Consider the following 21,515-nt stretch of genomic DNA (forward strand, 5'->3'; position numbering starts at 1 on the left):
TCCTAGATATCTCTTCAAAGGATGCACAGTGATCAAATAACCATGTCCTGACTGAATATATATTTCTAAACAACTCTAAATATTTTTTACTTTCCAACCTCCATCTTCTCCCCCTACTTCTTAGAAAACAGTAATTTGAATACAGTAGCAAAAAAGTGATCTTAGAAGTCATCTTGTCCAAATTTTACCTTTTCCAGATGAATTAAACTAAGCAGAGACACTAAAGGACTTGCTTATCCTAAGGAAAGCAATTCCAAATAAGGAAATAAATTAAGCACAAATATATTCAATACAACATTATGTATTGTAGAACATATTTGTAAAAGACCAAAATATCTTTTAAAAAATATTCTATAATATGAAATAATAAATAACCATTTTTTTAAATTTTGTAATTTTTTTGTTTTGTTCTGTTTTTTAAGAAAGAGAGAGACAGAGCATGAGCAGGGGAGGGGCAGAGAGAGAGGGAGACACAGAATCTGAAGCAGGCTCCAGGCTCTGAGTGCCAGCACACAGCCCAACATGGAGCTGGAACTCATGGACCATGAGATCATGCCCTAAGCCAAAGTCAGATGCTTAACTGACTGAGCCACCCAGGCACCCCTAGTAAGTAACCATTTAAAGTGAATAAGAAATCAGCTATGTATTTATCATTAACTGTTAATTACTTCATATATTTCTTATCACAAGTTCATGAGGGCCTATAATTACCAGAGACTAGATATAAAGCTTACAGTATAATCTAATAAAATGGCAATAGTAGAAAACAAACTTTTACATACAATGTGTTTATAATTATGTGTTACATTAGTCTCTTACATTGCTGCAAATTACTGTCAAATTAAAACAACAGAAATTTATTTTCTCATAGCTCTGGAAGCCAAAAGTCCAAAATTGGTTTCACTGGATCAAAATGAAGATGTCAGCAGAGCCACACTTCTTCTGGAAGCTCTAGGGTTGAATTTATTCCTTTCCGTTTAGACCTTCTGAAGGTTGTCAGCCTTTCTTACCACGTAGCCACCTTGCTGTAATCTCTGCCTCCATAGTTGCATCACCTTCTCCGTGTGCCCACTCCTTCTACCTTCCTCTTCATGCAAGAGAAGGTATATAGGTGATTATGTTTAAGATCCATCTGGATAACTAAGGATAATCTCCTCATCTTTGTAATATTTTGTTATGGCAGCCCATTTATTTAGCATATTTAATTTAATCATTTGTGCAAAGTCCTTTTTTTTTTTTTTTGACATGTAAAGTAACATTCATTAGTTCCAAGAGATTAGGACATAATTATATTTTGGGGGCTTTTTTTTTAGCCTATCACAAGTGATATTATATGTGTCCGTGTGTGTGTGTGTGTGTGTGTGTGTGTGTGCGTGTGTTAAAATACTTCTAGGAAATCCTACATGTTTATATTGCTACGTGTGGGTATAGGGATTTGGGGGAATTTTTACTTTTTCATTTTATTTTTGTTTTATTATTTTCCCAATTTTTAAAAAGCTGTTGATTTTTAAAATTATACTAATAACAAATATTTTTGCTTTCAAGCATTTCCTTTACATTCATGATCCAAATCTACTGGCTAATAGAACTAATGGAATCCATATAAAGTTATGTGATCTTTTTATTTGCAGTGGTTTAGCTCATATGGAAAAGTTATAAAAATACATGAACATATTTATTTTTAACATAGAATTTCACCTTTAAGGCAGCTTAACCAATAGAGTGTTGAAACATCCATGCTTTCAGATTATAATAGAAAAAATAAAATAAACTTCTTACTGAATCTTACATAGCTTAAGAAAAAGGAACTAGACACAAGAGCAGGAAGGGAGAGTTGACAAATACAGACTCTGTCATTAAAGAATTAATGGAAATTGCTACATTTTTGTTTATTTTGTTTTAACTTCAAAATCTATTTTGGACTACTTGACTGTAGTCAAATAAAAATGTTTCCACTTTTGGAACTATGCTCACACCAGAGTTTTCTTCAATGACCTTCACCAGAAAAATACTCCAAATGGTACCTGAAACAACATGCAGGTGAAAAATAGCTAACCTTATTGCTTCAGTAACTCAAAAAATGGAGAATGGAATTTCACCAAATTTTCAATGAAAATCCTCATTTAGGAATGAGAAGAAAAATGATGATGAATTTCAAGCCAATGCGTTTTTGAAGTGGCTGCAAATAGGACTTATCACGAAATGCCTCCTCAGCTCCTGCGGTAGAGTGATGGTATGAAGCCGTAATAGGCACAATCAATTTTTATTAAACAAAAATGAAAAAAATCTGTAAGTTCTTCTGTCAATCATACTATTTATTACCAGAGTCCCAAGAATGCAGGTGGTTTTCTCCAGTTTTGTTTAATAATATAGATTTCACTAAGCTTTTTTCATAAGAAAACAGAAAAAAAATACCCACTTTTAATACATAGAACCACTGTGATCCTTTAATATTAACACACTTGTATATGACTAACAATTTGCCATGACTTTAATCTCTTTTTATAGTTATACATACTTTCTTGTTACCACTCTGAAATAGCAGCATAGATAATATGAGGTGTTGGACATTTGAAACTTAAACATAAATATTCATGTTATTTTGTTTTTAGCCCTATATAAGTATCAAAAATATTTTTCCTTATCTAGTATCAACATTATCGTCATCATCATCATCATTATCATCATCAATCATTTACTACTGAAGTACTTAAATCATGTTCTACATATTTGCAAAGTCCTTCAAAAATTGTTTCTATTTGCCATCAAAGAACATTAACATCGAGTTCCCAGGACTCTAATTGTGAATGTCAAAGAGAAACCAGTGAAAACAGCTTGTTAATTAAATTTACATCTTGCAAACAGCAGACTTATTTCAAGTGTCAAAGGAAAACAAAATGCATCAGGTAGAGTTAAACAGGACAGGAAGACTTCATTCAAGACCATCTTGATAGGGTTCAAGACTAATGCAATAAGGATGAGAGATCGAACTCAACCCCTCTGAAATAAAAGAGAGGAGGATTTTTAAATGCTGAGGTGAGCTAATGGAAAAATACTGGAGGACTTGAGGGGTAAGGTTGGTCAATGTGATTATTCCATTTGTGTTTCTAACTGGTGCTATGAAAGTTAGGCTCCAACTTTCCCACAGAGAGTAGGATATAGGGCCCTATCTTTACTGATGATTACATTTCAAAAGGATGGTCCCCAGGTCCTTAGGAAAAACATTGCTAGGTTGTAAAAGGTTTCTATTTTTAAGAAGTAGGGAAATAATTTAAAATTGCAAGTTTCTAAAGTAAATCCTCTATGGAAAGGAAGGTCAGGGCCTCTTATCAGAAAGAAACCTGTCTAAAGCTTAGCCAAGCTGAGGAGAACATCAAGGCCACCTTCATAACAAGACAAAAATTGTATTAGCTTGTTAATAAGAATGGCCAGACTTTCTTCCAAATATAAATAAAATACTTGGTAATATTAACTTTATTTTACCAAAGCATTTTTCTGAGTATATGTGTGTATGTGAATTAGGTTCATTAAATACCCAAAACCATTGTCTTGCTACATGCCATATGAAATTGAGTATATGCTGATAAGACTAAGACAAATAAGCTATATGTGTCTCTGTTCTCCTCATTTTTAAATTTTTTTAAATGTTTATTTATTTTTGAGAGAGTGAGACAGAGCATGAGCGGGGGAGGGCCAGAGAGAGGAAGACACAGAATCGGAAACAGGCTCCAGGCTCTGAGTTGTCAGCACAGAGCCTGAGGCGGGGCTCAAACCACCAACCATGAGAACATGACCTGAGCCAAAGTTGGATGCCCAACTGATTGAGCCATCCAGGTGTCCCATGTTTTTTTAAATTTTTTAAATATGGATTCTGGTTAATCATTCTAGTTTATCAAGGTACAGAATAAGATAAAAATAAAACATGATCAAACTTGTGATAAAATATTACATTTTTTAGTCTGATTGTGTTGCATGCAATGTGAGCCAAATCCTTATGGGATTATTTTTTTTTTACATCAACAAGGGAAATAAATATATGGATAAAGTTTATGTAATATATTTCTAACAATTTCGTCATAAAGAAAATACTTCCCAAATGGTGTTTACTCTATGTGTGTGTGGGGGGGGGGGTGTTTTGAGTAGCAGCCATTAACTATTTCTAAGGTTTCTGAAAAAAAACTTTGGGTCTTAGAACAAGATGGACTTGAATTTGAGTAGCAACTCTGCCACTTACTAGCTATGACATATTGACCACTTCATCCCATCTCTCTGAGATCCATTCTCTTTATCAAGTGAAATGGTGTTGATGATTATGGCATATTTTATACTCTAAAGATGGCTACGCTTTTTCCTATCCCGTATGATTTTTGTAATGTAAAATGCAACACTCACATTAAGAAACAGAATCCCTCTGTATCCTCTTGAAAATGGATAGGTCTTGTAACTGCTTCTACAAATAGCCAGCTCTGGGTGGAAACTTCATTTAGCCTAGTAAGCTTCTTCTTGCCTCTTAGAAGACAGCCACTGTGTAAGAAGTATGACTACCTGTAGTGTGAGCCCTGACAGTTCTTTTTTTGTAACATAAGAGATTGATCCAAGCTTTGATTGCAGATGCATCTACTTGAAAAAGGTATTTACTTCAAAGGCGATCTCTAGTAAGCTTATTGGCAGCCACATACAACATATAACCAGCCTCAGGTCTAGATGAAAAGTCAGGCCATGCCCCCACCCCCAGGCTCCTTTGTTTTAGAGATCCTAGTTTATTTCCATAACTGAACATTTGGACTACTTGTTTTTTCTTTTCCTCTACTTTAAATTCCCACTCTGATGTTATAATTAACCAATAAAGAGTGAGTTTAGAAAACCCTAGGACCCTACCCTCATTCCCAATAAAAGTGGAATGTGAGCCCCATGCTTTCTTTCTCTGTCTCTTTGTCCCTGTCTCTGTCTTCGTCTCTCTCTCTTTCCCCCATGACCTCTCTACATGGCCCAGGTGTGCTGTGTGATTTCTAGGACTTATAAGTCATAAACCATTTTTCCCCAAAGTTCCCTGATGGTTATTGCTGATGGTGTGTTACAATCATAATAGAAACAACAAGGCCCAGCCACAACACTGGTTATAGATAGGCTGAGACCCAAACAAAACACTACTCTGGGATCACTTTGCTCTGAGAAACCCCAGCCACATACAAGATGTGATCTTGCATGAGAGAAAGAGCAGCCAAGGAAAATCAATGTGTCAGCTATAAGAATGAAGGGACCATCCAACTAAGACCAGTTGAGCCTTTAGATAATCTCAGCCACAGTTGTTTTCCCACTGCAGCTGCATGTAAAATCCAGAGAGAACTATCCAGCTGAGTCCAGTCAAACCAAAGAATTGTAAAAGCTAACACTAAATTTTTGTTTTCAACCACCAAGTTTTGGGTAATTTGTTATGCAGCTCCATATAGTGGCAACAGTGTCTAATTACTCATTTGTGTCCATTAAAAATAATGTAAGCAAATTATTTGTATATAGGATACTATTATTAGTCCTAGGTATACTTTATAATTTTGACTGGCCATCTTTACTAAATTGAAAATAACACTAGTATATTCTTTCTCAGAATTTAAATTTTCTTGTCATTAACTATAATTTTTCATCTTTCTCTAGTGGCTTTTCGATATCCTTTATAAGCTTGAAATTAATCAAAATGTGCATTTTGAGGTATTCCAAACAATGAACAAAAACAAAAACTGAAACTAAGTTACATAAACCATGCATTAGTTTGCTTGGGCTGCCATAACAAAGTGCATAACAGTGATTTAAACAGAAATGTATGGAGGAGCTAAGATGGCTGTGGATTAGGAGGACCCTGGGCAATTCTGATCCCTCAAACACAACTAGATAACTGTCAAATCATTGCAAATACCCCAGAAATCAATCTGACAACTGACAGAACCAACAGCACAACTAAAGGGACAGAAGAAGCCACATCAAAAAAGGTAGGCAGTATGGAGGCATGGTTTAGGGGATAAAAGGATCATAGGTGCTGCAGAAGGGAGGGGGCCCTCGTTGCTTGCAGAGAAAGGTGAGAGAGAGAGGAGCACACAGGGGAATGCACAAAGAGAACGTTTTCCCAAAGCCATTGGCTGGGAAAATAAGAGGGGCTGAACTCAGCGACTCCCTCAAATATAACATCACTCATATTATAAGAGTCACTGAAGAAGAGACAGAGAAAGGGGACAGAAAATTTATTTGAGGAAGTAATAGCTGAAAATTTCCCTAATCTGAGGAAGGAAGCACAGATCCAGGAGGCACGGAGAATTCCCATCAGAATCAACAAAAGCAGGCCAACACAAAGACATTTTGTAATTGAATGTGCAAAATATAGTGATAAAGAAAAATCTTAAAAGACACTCCAATCAAAAGATATAGGGTTCAGAATGGACAAAAAAAAAGCCCCACCTATGTGCTGCCTGTAGGAGACTCATTTTAGACCTAGATACCTGCAGACTGAAAAAAGGGAATAGAGAAACATTTATTGTGCAAATGGACATCAAAAGAAAGCCAGAATAGAAACACTTATGTTGGAGAAACTAGACTTTAAAAAGTAGACTAACAAGAAATGAAGGGCACTATATCACAATGAAGGGGACAACCCAACAAAAAGAATTAATAATTATAAATGTTTATTCATCCAACATGGGAGCACCCAAATATATAAAAGAATCAATAATAAGCATAAAGGAACTCATTGATAATAATATAATTATAGTAGAGGACTTTAACACCTCACTTACATTAATGGACAGATCATCTAAACAGAAAACCAAAAGGAAAAAATGACTTTGAAAGACACATTGGACCAGATGGACTGAATATATATATTCAGAATATATATGATATATGCAGAATAACACATTCTTCTCAAGTACACATGGGACAGACATTCTCCAGAATAGATCACATAAGTCACAAATCAGGCCCCAACAAGTACAGAAAGATGAGATCATACCATGCATATTTTCTGACCACAATGCTATGAAACTTGAGGTCAACCACAAGAAAAAAAAATTAAAAAAACCACAAATACATGGATGTTAAAAACCATCCTACTAAACAATGAATGTGGGGCACCTGGATGGCTCATTTGGTTGAGTGTCTGGCTTTTGATTTTAGCTCAGGTAATGAACTTACGATCATGAGATCAAGCCCTATGTTTGATCATGCTGGATGTGGAGGCTGCTTCATATTCTCTCTTTCCCTTTCCTTCTCCCTCTCCTTCTGCCCACCACCCCCGCCCCTTCACCCATGCATAGACTCTCTCTCTCTGTCTCTAAAATAAATAAATAAAATAAACAATGAATGGATTAACCAGGAAACCAAAGCAGAAATTTTTAAAAATACATGGAAACAAATTAAAATGAAAAAATAATGTTCCAAGATCTTTGAGATACAATAAAAGCAGTCCTAAGAGGGATGTATATTGCAATATGGCCTACATCAAAAAGCAAGAAAAATCTCAATTAAACAACCTGACCTTACACTTAAAGGAGATAGAGAAAGAAAAACAAATGAAGCCTAACACCACAGAAAAATAGAAATAATAAAGACTAGAGCAGAAATAAATGATATAGAAACTTTAAAAATCCACAAAGAACAGATCAATGAAGCCAGGAGCTGATCCTTTGAAAAAATTAACAAAATTGATAAACTCCCTAGCCAGAGTTATCAAAAAGAAAAGTGAAAGGACCCAAATAAATAAAATCACAAATGTGAGAGGAGCAATGACAACCAACACCACAGAAATACGAACAATTACAGGAGAATATTATGAAAACTCTATGAAAACAAATTAGACAACCTGGAAGAAATGGCTAAATTCCTAGAAACATATAAACTACCAAAACTGAAATGGGAAGAAATAGAAAACTTGAACAGACTGATAACCTGCAAAAATCTTGAATCAATAATCAAAAATATCCCAACCAAAAAAAGTGCAGGGACTGATGGTTTCATAGGCAAATTATATCAAACATTTAAAGAAGAGTTTACACATATTCTTCTCAAACTATGCCAAAAAATAGAAAGGGAAGGAAAACTTCCAAATTCCTTCTATAAAACCAGCATTACCCTGATATCAAAACCAGATAAAGACTCCACCAAAAACAACAACAACAAACAAACAAAAAACAAAAAGAACAACTATAGGCCAATATCACTGATGAACATGGATATAAAAATTATTAATAAAATACTAGCAATCCAGCAAACTGGTTTCAGTTTGCTAGTACATTAAAAGAATTCACCACGATCAAGTGGGATTATTCTTGGGTTGCAAAGGTGGTTCAGTATTCACAAGTCAATCAAAGTGATACACCACATTAATAAAAGAAAGGATAAGAACCATGTGCTCATTTTAACAGATGCAAAAAAAGCATTTGACAAAGTACAACATCCATTCATATTGGACACCCTCAATAAAAGGTTCAAGGGAACTTATTTCAACATAATAAAAGCCATATATAATAAACTCACAGCTAATATCACCCTCAATAGGGAAAAATTGAGAGCTTTTCTTCTCTGGTCAGGAAAAAGACAGGAATGTCTACTCTTATTACTATTATTTAACATAGTATTGGAAGCCCTAGCCATAGCAATCATACAACACAAGGAAATAAAAGGTACCTAAATCAGCAAGGAAGAAGTCAAACTTTCATTAGCTACAGATGACATAATACTTTAAGTAGAAAACCCAGAAGACTCCACCAAAAAATTGCTAGATCTGATACACAAATACAGTGAAATCACCAGATACAAAATTAATGTATAGTATCTGTTGCATTTCCATACACCAATAAATGAAGCAGCAGAAAGAAATGAAGGAATCAATCCCATTTATAATTGTACCAAAAAGAATAAGATATCTAGGAATAAACCTAACCAAAAAAGTGAAAGACCTGTACCCTGAAAACTATACAACACTGATGAAAAAATTGAAGAGGGCACAAAGAAATGCAAAGACATTCCATGCTCATGGATTGGAAGAACAAATATTTTTAAAATATCTATATTACCCAAAATAATCTACATTTAATGGAATCCCTATCAAAGTACCAACAGCATTTTTCACAGAGCTAAAACAAACAATCCTAAAACTTGTATGGAAATACAAAAGACCCCAAATAGTCAAGCAAAAGCAATCTTGAAAAAAGAAAAGCAAAGCTGGAGGCGTCAAAATTCCAGACTTCAAGTTATATTACAAACCTGTAGTCATCAAGACAGTATGGTACTGGCACAAAAATAGACACATAAATTAAAGGAAAAGAAAACCCATAAATGAACCCACAATTATCCGATCTTTGCAAAAGCAGGAAAGACCATCCAATGGACAAAAGACACTCTCTTCAACAAATGGTGTTGAAAAAACCAGACAGCAACATGCAGAATGAAACTGGAACACTTTCTCACACTATACAAAAAACAAGTTAAAAATGGATGAAATACCTCAATGTGATACAGGAAACCATTAAAATGCTAGAGCAGAACATAGGCAGTATGACATCAGCCACAGCAACTTCTTACTAGATATTTCTCCTGAGGCAAGGGAAACAAAAGCAAAAATACACAATTGGGACTTCATCAAAATAAAAACTTTCTGCACAGTGAAGGAAACAATCAACAAAACTAAAGGCAACCTTAGGGATGGGAGAAGATATTTGCAAATGACATACCTGATAAAGGGTTAGTATCAAAAATCTATAAAGAACTTCTCAAACTCAAAACCCCAAAAAGTAAAAAATCCAATTAAAAAAGGAGCAGAAGACATGTATAGACATTTTTCAAAAAAAGACATACAGATGGCCAACAGATAAATGAAAAGATGCTCAACATCACGAATCATCAGGGAAATGCAAATTAAAACTACAATGAAATCACCATACACCTTTTAGAATGGCTAAAATCAACAACACAGGAAATAACAGGTGTTGGGGGGATGTGAGAGAGAGGAACCCTCTTACACTGTTGGTGGGAATGCAAGTTTGTGCAGCCACTGGAAAACAGTATGGAGTTTCCTCAAAATTTAAAAATAGAACTACCCTATGATCCAGCAATTGCCCTACTGGGTGTTTACCCAAAGAATACAAAAATACTAATTCAAAGGGACATAAGCATCTCAATTATCTACAATAGCCAAAATATGGAGACACCCCAAATATCCGTCAATTAATGAATGGATAAAGAAGATATAGTGTGTGTGATATACACAATGGAATGTTGCTCAGCCATAAAAAAGAACAAAATCTTGCCATTTGCAATGACATGGATGGAGCTAGGGAGTATTATGCTAAGTGAAATAAGTCAGTCAAAGAAAGACAAATACCATATGATTTCAGTCATATGTGGAATTTAAGAACCGAAACAAACAAGCAGAGGGGGAAAAAGAGGGAAGCAAACCAAAAATAGATTCTTAACTGTAGAGAACATGGTTACCAGAGGGAGGAGGCTGGGGGGATGGGTTGAATGGATGATGAGGATTAGAGAGTACACTTGTTTTGAGGAGCACAGGGTATTGTATGCAAGTGTCGAATCACTAAACTGTACACCTGAAACTAATATGAAATTGTATGTTAACTAACTGAAATTTAAATAAAAACTTTAAAAAAAAAGAAAAAAGAAAAAGAAAAGAAACTATACCGTGTATATAAAAGAATAAACAGAAATGTATTTTCTCACAATTCTGGAGGCTAAATATCTGAGATCTAGGTGTGGCAGGGTTGATTTCTTCTGAGACAATGCTCCTTGATTTGTACATAGATGGCCGTCTTCTCCCTGTGTCATCACATGGTCTTTTCTCTATGTGTGCCTGTGCTCTAGGCTTTTCTTATAAGGAGATCAAATTGGATTACAGCCCACCCATGCAACCTTATTTTACCTTAGTTACCTCTTCAAAGGTTCTATTGCCAAATAAAGTCACATGTTGAGGTATTATTGGAGTTAGACTTCAACATATGAATTTTGAGGAAAAATTCAGCCCATAAGATAATATAATTTGACGATGATCATCTTTTCTGAGTTGAAAATAATACTATTATTTTCAAACAATGAACAACAAAAAAATTTAGTTAAGTTAAACATAACACAAAAGGAGTCAAAACTAACTGTTGTTTGGGGGTAGCTAGGGAAGATGTGATAGGCTTTCAATGAGGCAACCATTCATTATTCCTTGGCACGTTAGCTCGAACTCTATTCCTTTAAATCCTCTTCAAAACATAAAAATATTAAAAAAACACAAAACTTCTCAACCTAATACTAACATTGAATCATGGTGATGTATGGCACGTCTAATGCCATCTCAATAACTGCTATGGAATTTTGTAAATTGGCAACAATGCTTCGCAGATACTCCTGTTAAGGGGTAGAGTTTTGTTTGTTTCCCCATTTCTTGTATCTGACTGGTCTGTGACTTGCTCTGAGTTTACACGACATCATCCTTGATACATTACATTTTTAAGCCTTGCAGGTTCTACTCTTGATGTTTATGGGAGCCCAGACGCCATCTAAATTAGCCTGGAATAGCTTTTCTGTTGATGTCAGAGAGACCATGTGTGCTAGAAGAGATCACTCCCAGGGAGTGCATCCTAGGCCAACCAGTCCCCATCCGCTGACCCCAGTGTCCAGTGAGCCCATCCAAGAACTAGCTAGGCAACAGCCCCGCTGAGGCTGGCCCAATGTGCTAACCCACAGAATTGCAGTCAAAATAAAGAGTATTATTTTTAAGCCACTAAATATTGTTCCGGAGCAAAAGCTGACACAAGTATATTACCAGTTAATTAAAAGTCGAAAATATATTTATGAGCATATTTAACACTTTTATTTAACAAATACTGATATCCTCTGAGGAAACGTTAATGATTTTATTTTTTTGATCAAATCATTAAGATATAGGTGAACAGGTAAATTGAGTTTAATTAAAGATTAGGAAAAATAATTGGACATTTAAATAGAAACTCTTTTTAGAATTACAGTGAACCTACGACATTCTCTTTTCAAATGTCCTTGATTCACAGCAAGGGAACAGTCTATGATTGGGAACATCATTTGCTAAAAGCTAGAGTCCAAAACTTATAACTTCTGTCTCAGGTCCAAGTTTGCTCCATTTCAAGTCATGTCCTTAAGCTGCTATTTATCTGTTTTATATTTTCCATGCTATTATGTTATTTTTTGGACAATATTTACTACCCACCAAAACATTTTTAATATTTTAAGCCAATCCCTGAGTCATGTTGTATAACATAAAGTTTTTAAATGAAAAACAATCACAACAGTGTTCATCCTGCAGAACTTGAGTTAAATCAAAATTAGATTAAAGATTAAATAGCAGAATGTAAATGCTAAGTGTTTGGAGTCATTATAATGAATATCTTTAGATGGGAGTATTCTTATCCTGTATCAACAGTAACGACTTCTGTCTGGGTAAATGGCAATAATTAATTTTTTTCAACGAATAATGTACTTTTCACAAGGAAGATAAAAGTGGCACAGTAGAGTTCAAACCAAATGAGACATACGCTATGTTTTGCTTTCATTGTGATGTACAAGTTAAGAGATTCATTCCAATGAAAAGAAATAAGGAATGGATGTAACTCTCAGAAGGTGGAAACCTTCAGTGTGATGATATCCAAACAGCTCTAGTGTTTTCTGAGCTGGAGACAAAAAAATGAACAAATTCTCACACTGAATTGTGGGTGTCCACAGAACACCCTTTTGTTGTTTTTTGTTTGTTTGTTTGTTTGTTTGTTTTGCTTTTATGTTTTGATGTTTGGTGCTTATCTGTCATTTATTTTTGAAAAAATAACAAAATAGAAATGAAACCTCTGTGCTCTTCAAATGATCCAGCATAGTTCCTTAAGAATGTGCTTTTCTTTACCATGAGCTGATGTTTAGAAGAGGTTTTTTTTTTTTTTTTTTTTTTCTCTAAATGTCGAATCTTCACAGAAAGATAATGGCAAATATTCCTGATAGTCATGCTGGAATGATAATCTTTGTGTTCAAATGTTCTTAACTAAAACTGGCACTTCCGCATGACTTCACAAGTTGAGTGTAGTGCCAGCTTCTCCAGCCCACCTCAAAAGAGTCACCTGCGTTGTCATGCATGCATATTATATGACCCCACAGTGTGTCCCCAAGCCAGCGTGTTTAACTAACTTGTTCTTTCCTCCATTCAAGTGGCATGCAGCTTGAAAGACAAAATGGAACTATTTGTATAAACTAAATAATATATTAGCCATGATTTTTATTTAAAATTGTGTTTTCTCTGTCCAGAAAGACAGATGGCCATTTACTTCTGTATAGTATGTGGCACAAAGTGACAGGAGTAAAGATAAAAACAGGGAGATGACATCTTTGCTTATATTTTCCTCAATGCATCACTTATTTGTGTCTTACAGACTCATTAACCTTAAGAGAACTTTATTATCTAAAATGTAGAGGGCCAGCCCCATTGTCCATCGACTGATGAATGAATAAAGAATGGTATAGGGGCATCTGAGTGGCTCAGTCAGTTGAGCATGTGACTTCAGCTCAGGTCATGATCTCATGGTTCAGTTTGTGGGTTCAAGCTCAATGTTGGGCTCTGAACTGTCAGCTCAGAGCCTGGAGGCTGCTTCAGATTCTGTGTCTCCCCCTCTCTCTCTATCTCCCCCCTCCACTTGTGCTCTCTCTCTCTCAAAAATAAACAGTTTTAAAAAAGAAAATGTGATCAGAGGGGAGGTAAGTCAGGGGATGGGTTACCCAAGTGACCGGGATTAAGGAGTGCACTTGCAATGAGCACTGGGTGATGTATGGAAGGGTTGAATCACTATATTGTACACCTGAAACTAATATTACACTGTATATTAACTAACTGCCTTTAAATAGAGGCTGTATATAGGGCAAAAAGAAAAAAGAGCAACACTATTTCAGAGGGGAAAATGTGGGGAGTGGAAGAAGAATGTCCACTTCCTCATGTGGGCTTAGTAATGTTAAAGGACAGTGTTGAGGGGCGCCTGGGTGGCTCAGTCGGTTAAGCGTCTGATTTTGGCTTAGGTCTTGCATGATCTTATGGTTTGTGAGTCTGAGCCCTGTGTCAGGCTCCGTGCTGACAGCTCAGAGCCTGGAGTCTGCTTCGGATTCTGTGTTTCCCTCTCTCTCCTCCCCTCCCCCACTCATGCTCTGTCTCTCTGTGTCTCTTAAAAACAAATAAACTTTAATTTTTTTTTAAAAAAAAGGATAGTGTTGAGCACCGATGCTCTTCCCTCATAAATACTAAAAAGTGAGCACCAAATGGCAGCAATAAGTCAGAGTACAGAACCTCTAGGTATTTGAAGAGACGCTGATGAGGATTCTAGCTAACTTCTGCATGAGCTAAAATAGAAATTAATGAGGAAACTCATATATGAAAGTTATTAGCAAAGGGAAGGAAGAAGATTTTCATGTGGTATTTTTAGATATATAAAAATAAATGAATCTAAGAAGGCTACATGTCTCTTATGAGTCTGAAATAATCACATAGCATTACCGCAATTGATTTCTTGAATATGTGGATGAAAAATTCTGAAGTCTTTTAATACTCTTTATGCAGTAGTAGTTATCCACATTCCTTTTTAATGCTATCAGCATGTTCTATCTAGTCTTACAGGTATAATTTCACCCCACTTGCAGGTATAATTGTCACAGAAGACACAATTATAGCAATAAGTTTCCTTTATCAGACAGGTTGGGTCAGGACACCAGCCAGGAGCATGTGCTTCAAGGTTTGCACTCCAGATTCAGGGTCTAGGTTGGGTGGAATGATACACAAAAGTGGCTAAAAATGGAAAGAATCAGAGGTTAAGTGAATCTGGGGAGGGGGTGCATAGTGTCGGACACTAAAAACATCACTTTAATCATTAAGTCCAACTGAGGAAGAAGTGGTAACAAGGTCAAACAGTTGAATTCCATGACAATACTTGAAAAAGAACAGAGTGAGGATGGAATCAAACCCAACTGTTTTAAAAATAGCTAAAGACTTTCAAGCTCGTTTCCTCCATTGTGTTATGATCAATTTAAATGTTTAAGCTGAATGAAATGGAACCAGTTTTGTTGTGTTTTCTTTTGGTTTATTGTGGGACTCACACAATGCCATCTGTGATGAGAAAAACAACTTTCCTTTTTTTCTGAGGTGTTGCCTGGAGTTAAGCCCACAAAAAGTCACCTCCACCCCAACCGCCTTTGAAGTAATAGGTAATTGCTGCTCTGCATCTCCAGCTGGCACAAGACCTAGGACAGAGGACTGCCCTTCCCTCAGGTCACTGCACACTCCGCTCCCCGCCACACTTTATGGGATTTGTAAGTAATAACTCTTGTAACTTTGCTTCCTTTACGTGGATGCATTGATACTGTGCCTTCAATCAAAAGGACCCCAGGGATTTTCACTTCCCCAAAGTGGGAGTTTGTATGCAGAAGAAGCTACCTGCCCACCTCCTGTGGGTGGCCTATGCCTACTAAATCAGGTGGTCATTAAATCACATATTCTTAATTCAGTGTTTCAGCTCCGGCATCCCAACACACCAGGGCACTAGAATTGTATCCTATATAGATCTACCTGAAGAGCCTTTAATAAAGGCAGATACCTGGACCTTATCACCAGAGATTTTGATGCAGCAGACATAAAATCTGCCTTTTATTTAATAAATTCTTTAAAATTCTTGATGCCATTTTCCTATCAACTATCCTGAGGGGAAAAAAATGGTGTCATGGGTAAAGGTGTCAACTTTGAGATCAGATTGCCTTTGAATTTTAACTTTACCACATATTAACTCTGTGACTTTGGACCTTTCTAACCTTGATTTTCATTAGCTATAAAGTAGGTTAAATAATAACCGCTTCATGTTTTTATGGTGAAGTTAGGTGACATACATATATATGGCACGGAATATGGTTTACGTTATTTAGGAACATAGGTGAATCAACTTTATTTAATGAAAACTAAAGACAAGAGAGGACAAATGCAGGATGTAAATCCATAACTTCCCTAAAGCCATATCCTGAATTTGCCTGTTTCCTTCTCAGTATTTCTCCTACGTACCATTTATCATATCCCTTCATCTGTAGGAATTCTTATAAACTAGATTTTAGACCTAAAGTCTTAATTAGATTATGTTCAACGTGTTTGGAAGCACCGAGAATTTAACAATATGGAGAAAAACATTTTAATCATCATTTCCACATGTTTATTAGCAACTGAAGTTATGAAGTATCTACTAATGATTTTATTATAAATCTCACGAACAATCACCTCGCCTCCTCCTTCCAGCAAGAACTGCTTAGTCTCTAATGCAAAACAAATATAATGGAACTTAATAACTCCAAGAAACTATTACAAGTTTCATAGAATCATAGAATATTCATCTAAGACCCCCCCCCTTTTTTTCCCTGTGTTTCCTTGTACTTGAGGTGAAAAGAAAAATGAAAATGGTCTTAGGATTCATGGTAGGGGGTTCAACTGACATAAAAAGAAGTCTCAAAAAATTAGCGTAAGGAATTAGGTGGGTGTGGAATCTCCTTGTTCTCCATATACAAAGTGAATTCGTACTACTGTGTATGCATGCTAGCTTGTTTCTACCTAATCATGGGGATGTGAACAGTGAATTGACATCCACTTCTATAATTTCACATTTGCTGGATCTGTAAGTATTGAATCAATTTCATTAAATATTTGATCAGTTTGGTGAGAAAAGTGACATTAAGAAGAAAGAATTTAAGAATGGTTTGAAATCCTGTATAAACAAGAGTGATTTTCAAAGTAATATAAAGTCCATAGGTGGATTTCAAATGCCCTCCTGATAAACAACCAGCTGGATAAATAAGCATATCTTTTCCATTTTTACTGGAAAATTATGCATAATTAAACGGTCGTTCATTCTTCATACTACACAAAATCTCCTTACTGGTGAACAAACCAGTTCATGGTTGCTAAAATGTAATATTCTTAAGCTAAAATAGTCAATTAAGTGCTTATGATTATTTTGTGTGTTTTAAATAATATAAAGTCCACTATATAACTTATGTTATGTTACAACTAATGTAAGTTTAATAAAATTAGTAGGTTATTGTGTGTTTATATTGCATTTTTATATATAAATTTATGAGTTCAAGTTCTTTAATCATTTACATATTAAATAATTTATGTATGTTTCTCTCTGATTTATTGTTGACTTATTTTTCTACCGAGACAAGGGAATAGTGGGATAGATAGGTCTTTTGACTTTGAGAACTGACAGACTAGAATCAGGGTATCTTGGGATTTTTTTCTAGACCTGTCTGTACCTCTATAAGGTAGTGTGAGCCTTTGGGCAAATAGCTTTCATTTTCCCCCTTTAGAAGTCAATTTTCTCACCTACAACCTGAGGGGATTGAACTAAATGATCTTTGTTTATTGCAGATGCATATTTCTGAGACACTACAAGACACCAGACAAAATGTGTTGGGTGAAAAGAAAAAACAAAACAAAACAAAAAAAAAAAAAACAAGATAGCTAATTAGATCAGCCTAATGAGAAATGAAGTAACATCAGTAATGTGTTGTTTTCACAGTTGTGACATTGCTGCCACAAGCTGCTTCTCCTTTTTTAACAAAACTGCTTGATTTCAAGTTCTCGTAAAGACAGCAATACTGTATCTGATTGCAAAAGATATCCCAAGTATAAATCTCCTGAAAGCTAGTGAACAAATATGGGGAGGAAACATGTAAGAAAGTGGAAATAGAAATATCAAACAAAAACAAAAAAGAACTATTACTAGCAACCAAATATGGCACTTTTCAATTCTCATCAAAATATTATGAACATTAGTAGACATTTTGGCAAAAATTTAATGCCATGCATCTCAAACTGGGGCAACATCCCCAGAAGGAGCATTAAATTACAATATGGAGTATCAGCTGGGAACATCAGATTCTCAATGATTCTGTGATGAAATTTTGGACTTCTGTACTCTCAAAATTAAATCGGGCTTTGAAATTGGTCAAGCTTTCTTTTCCTTTTTGGGAGAGAGGGAGGGTGTGGTGGGGCAGATGTCTGTATATGTCATGAGTGACGGCAAATGTTGGTACTTTTATGCCCTTGGGGAACCTATTGGTGGAGCTAATGTCTCATAGAGAAGATAATGTTCCTCAACACGTTTCAGAGGTTCATCTAGCTTGTCACTTTGTAACCTGTGAATTATTAATTTTTTATTATACAAAATCTACTGCTCCTCAGAAACCAATTTATTTTCTTGCTGAACTATCACTTGATTGAATATTGGCTTACAAAGTTGGGACTAACTGTAGCCCCATCTCTCAACATACTGAATTCTTTGGTAAAATAAAAAGGAATGTAAGTTCTAGGAGTTAATTTCTTTCTTATTGTTGTAATATTTTTCCTTTAACCATTTATAAGGTAATATATCTTAAATTCTAATTTCAGTTATAAACATTGAAAGACAAAGAGAAGGGAAAACAGAAAGATGGTAATGTAAGTTTTAAGCCAGTTTAAAACAAAACAAAACAAAATAAAACACACTGAGAATTTTGATAAGCATGGCATCGTCTCTGAGACTCCACACATTGAAACTGACAATGAGAAGATGCTATCCACCAGAGGTAAGTCTGTAGTAAGTCTAGCTGTCACTCCGAAATCTTAGGATATACCTGTCTACCTATTTCGGATATGGATTTTATATTTGAGAAGATTCACGTGAGTCTAAATCTTGCCAATTTTTGTGATCTCTCCTGCAGTGACATTTAGGAATCATACATACACATTCTGAATAAAAATTATTAGAATTGTTTGCAAACAAAATGAGAATTTTTAGCCGGGGACAAGGCAAAGATATAAAAACCAACATATGAACATTGATGATTTTTTTAATATCACTTTCTGAATTATCTATAAAATGAAACGTAAGTCATAGGAGAAAATCTTATGAATCTTTATGCTTTGTAAATATGCACAAATATTTTTCGACTCAAGATGAGGTGGTTTTAATAAGTTGTACTCATTACAGTACACTATAACTGTATATATTTTATGCCATTTGTGACGGTTGGTGGAAAGATTGGATTTAACTTATTTACCTTATATTTGAATGAAATAGAGACATTCATTTTTATTGGTCAAAATGAAGAGATCTGTGAAGATATGTTCAAATCATAGTATTTCATAATAAAATAATTGGCAAGGAATTTTTAAATATCTATGTCAATATGGTGCACTCTATCATCTAGAAAAACACGTGTAGACCTATACAATGAGATACAAAAGTAGTGAAGTACAGGCCTGAATCAATGGAATTACACAGCTTGAAAACATTTTTAGTCATTCTGTCATTCATGAATACTTTGTCTCAAAAATCTTTCTTTTTTATTTTCTCAATGTGTGCAATGGGATAGAAACTATGATAAAGTTACTAACAAAAATCAGGAATTTGTTATAGAGAACAAACAAATGGTTACCAGAGGGGATGTGGGTGGGTGAATGGGGAAGGTAAGTGAAGGGGTTAAGAGTACACTACCTTGATGACCACTGAGTAGTATATGGAACTGTTGAATCACTATTTTGTACACCTGAAATTAATATAACACTGTGTGTTAGCTATACTAGAATTAAAGCACAATTTAAAAATAATTTAAAAATCAGGAGTTTGTGTGTTTTTATTTTAGGCCAATTTGTAATAAATAGGAGGCTCACTCTGTCAACTGTATGGGCAATGCTTTAACTAGGGGAACAGTTAGACTGAGTTTTTGAGATCAAGTTTCAATTGTTAATTTTTTTGATGTTAAAAAAAATCACTGCAGTAGGTAAACATCTAGATTAGTTTAATAAACACATAGTCATATTAATGACACGTAGTGGTTTACAGAATTACTTAATTACTTGGGGGTATTTTGCCCCAAGTCTTGATACTCTTAAGCCAAATTGACATGGCAAATCTATAAATTTTTGCACTGTATGGAAAGTAATAGACATTTTTAAGAGATGGATAAAGGGAAAAATATTTTGTTGAGAGCTATGTGTCAGACTCTACAATAGGCATTAGAAAGATAAATAAGATACAGCTACTATCAAAGAATAGGTTTCTTCTATTTAATATGAGAAAATACATTCAAATTAATTTATTTACATAGCAAAATTGAAAAAATATTTAAATTTAAATTAGGACAATCACTATAATGATAAAAGTATCTATAAACCCATGCAAAACAAAGTTGAGTGTTACAAACTTTATCTGCTGAAATGACTCAATGGAAGCTCCAAAGAAGCAATTATAAGGAGTCGATTTTGAAGGCTCAGTTGAAGTTCAAAGTTATGCAAGTTATTGCACAGTTATGCAAGAATGTTTTGCATAACTCAATCATAAAGGCATGAAATGGCCAAGTATTTTTAGGCAGGGCAAATTACTACTACTTTACTACTACTGCTACTGCTACTGCTACTACTACTATTAACTATCATGGACTAGTGTGCTTAGGAGGAGAAGCCAAGTAGACTTTTGGGAATTGAGTCTGAAAACCCAGACAGGTTAGTCAAAGTATCTCTGACATGCCAAGGCAGCTGAATCCTGAATGTGATGGAAAACCATTGACTGGTTGTGAGCAAGGGATAACATAATTAGCTTTGCATTTTTAAAGAGATTATTTTGTCAGTATTTAGAAGAACCTAAAGTAGGAGCTTGTTCCAATCATTCAGTTAAGACCTTTTATGTACTGCCTCATTAGCCTTAAGCCTACAATGGGCTTGTTTACAGCCATCACTATGGCAATAGGCTGGTATCATAAAAATAAAAGTCATCCTCAACATCATCATTATCATCATCATCTTAAGGACTCTCTTACATGGCTACACTTTACTCCAATGGCTCATGGAAAAGGATGCATTGCCTGACTGATTTTGCAAGCCTCTGGTAACCTGTATAAGATATGAACAACATGGCATCAGCTTTGATGGTATTAATTATAAAAAAAATGCTTTAAAATGTTATTAAAAACAAATATTGGGGGTGTGGTATGATAAATACAATATGTATCATAGTCTTTATTTTTCTGTTTTACAGTCTTGCATGGGAAGTTCAAGGGATCAATGTATTATACAACCCCGCCCAAGGCAGGCTTTTCCTCCCCATCTGCCAATCCAAATGTTAACTTCTACAAACAACAGAATGGCCCGCTTAGTAGCCAAACTATAGCAGTGGTTTTTCATCAAAACACAAACTATTACTATATAATGAAGTAGACATCTGGTATTCAGTCTGGAAAAGCAAGTCTCTTAAAAAAAGGAGAAGTGTGAACCAAAAAGAGGGGGAATTGAGTAAACATAATAAAGGATATTAATTTTAGAATATAGGATTTCACTGTTTCTTTCTAAAACTAAACTCACTGTGAAGTAAGTGAATCCTCAGCCCAGGAGATAATTGGTGAAGGCTTCACAGAGGCATTTTCTACACAAACAACCCACTTTCAGGTCCTTTGAACCC

Source organism: Felis catus, chromosome D1 (assembly GCF_018350175.1).
Source record: "Felis catus isolate Fca126 chromosome D1, F.catus_Fca126_mat1.0, whole genome shotgun sequence".
Lineage (NCBI taxonomy): Eukaryota > Metazoa > Chordata > Mammalia > Carnivora > Felidae > Felis > Felis catus.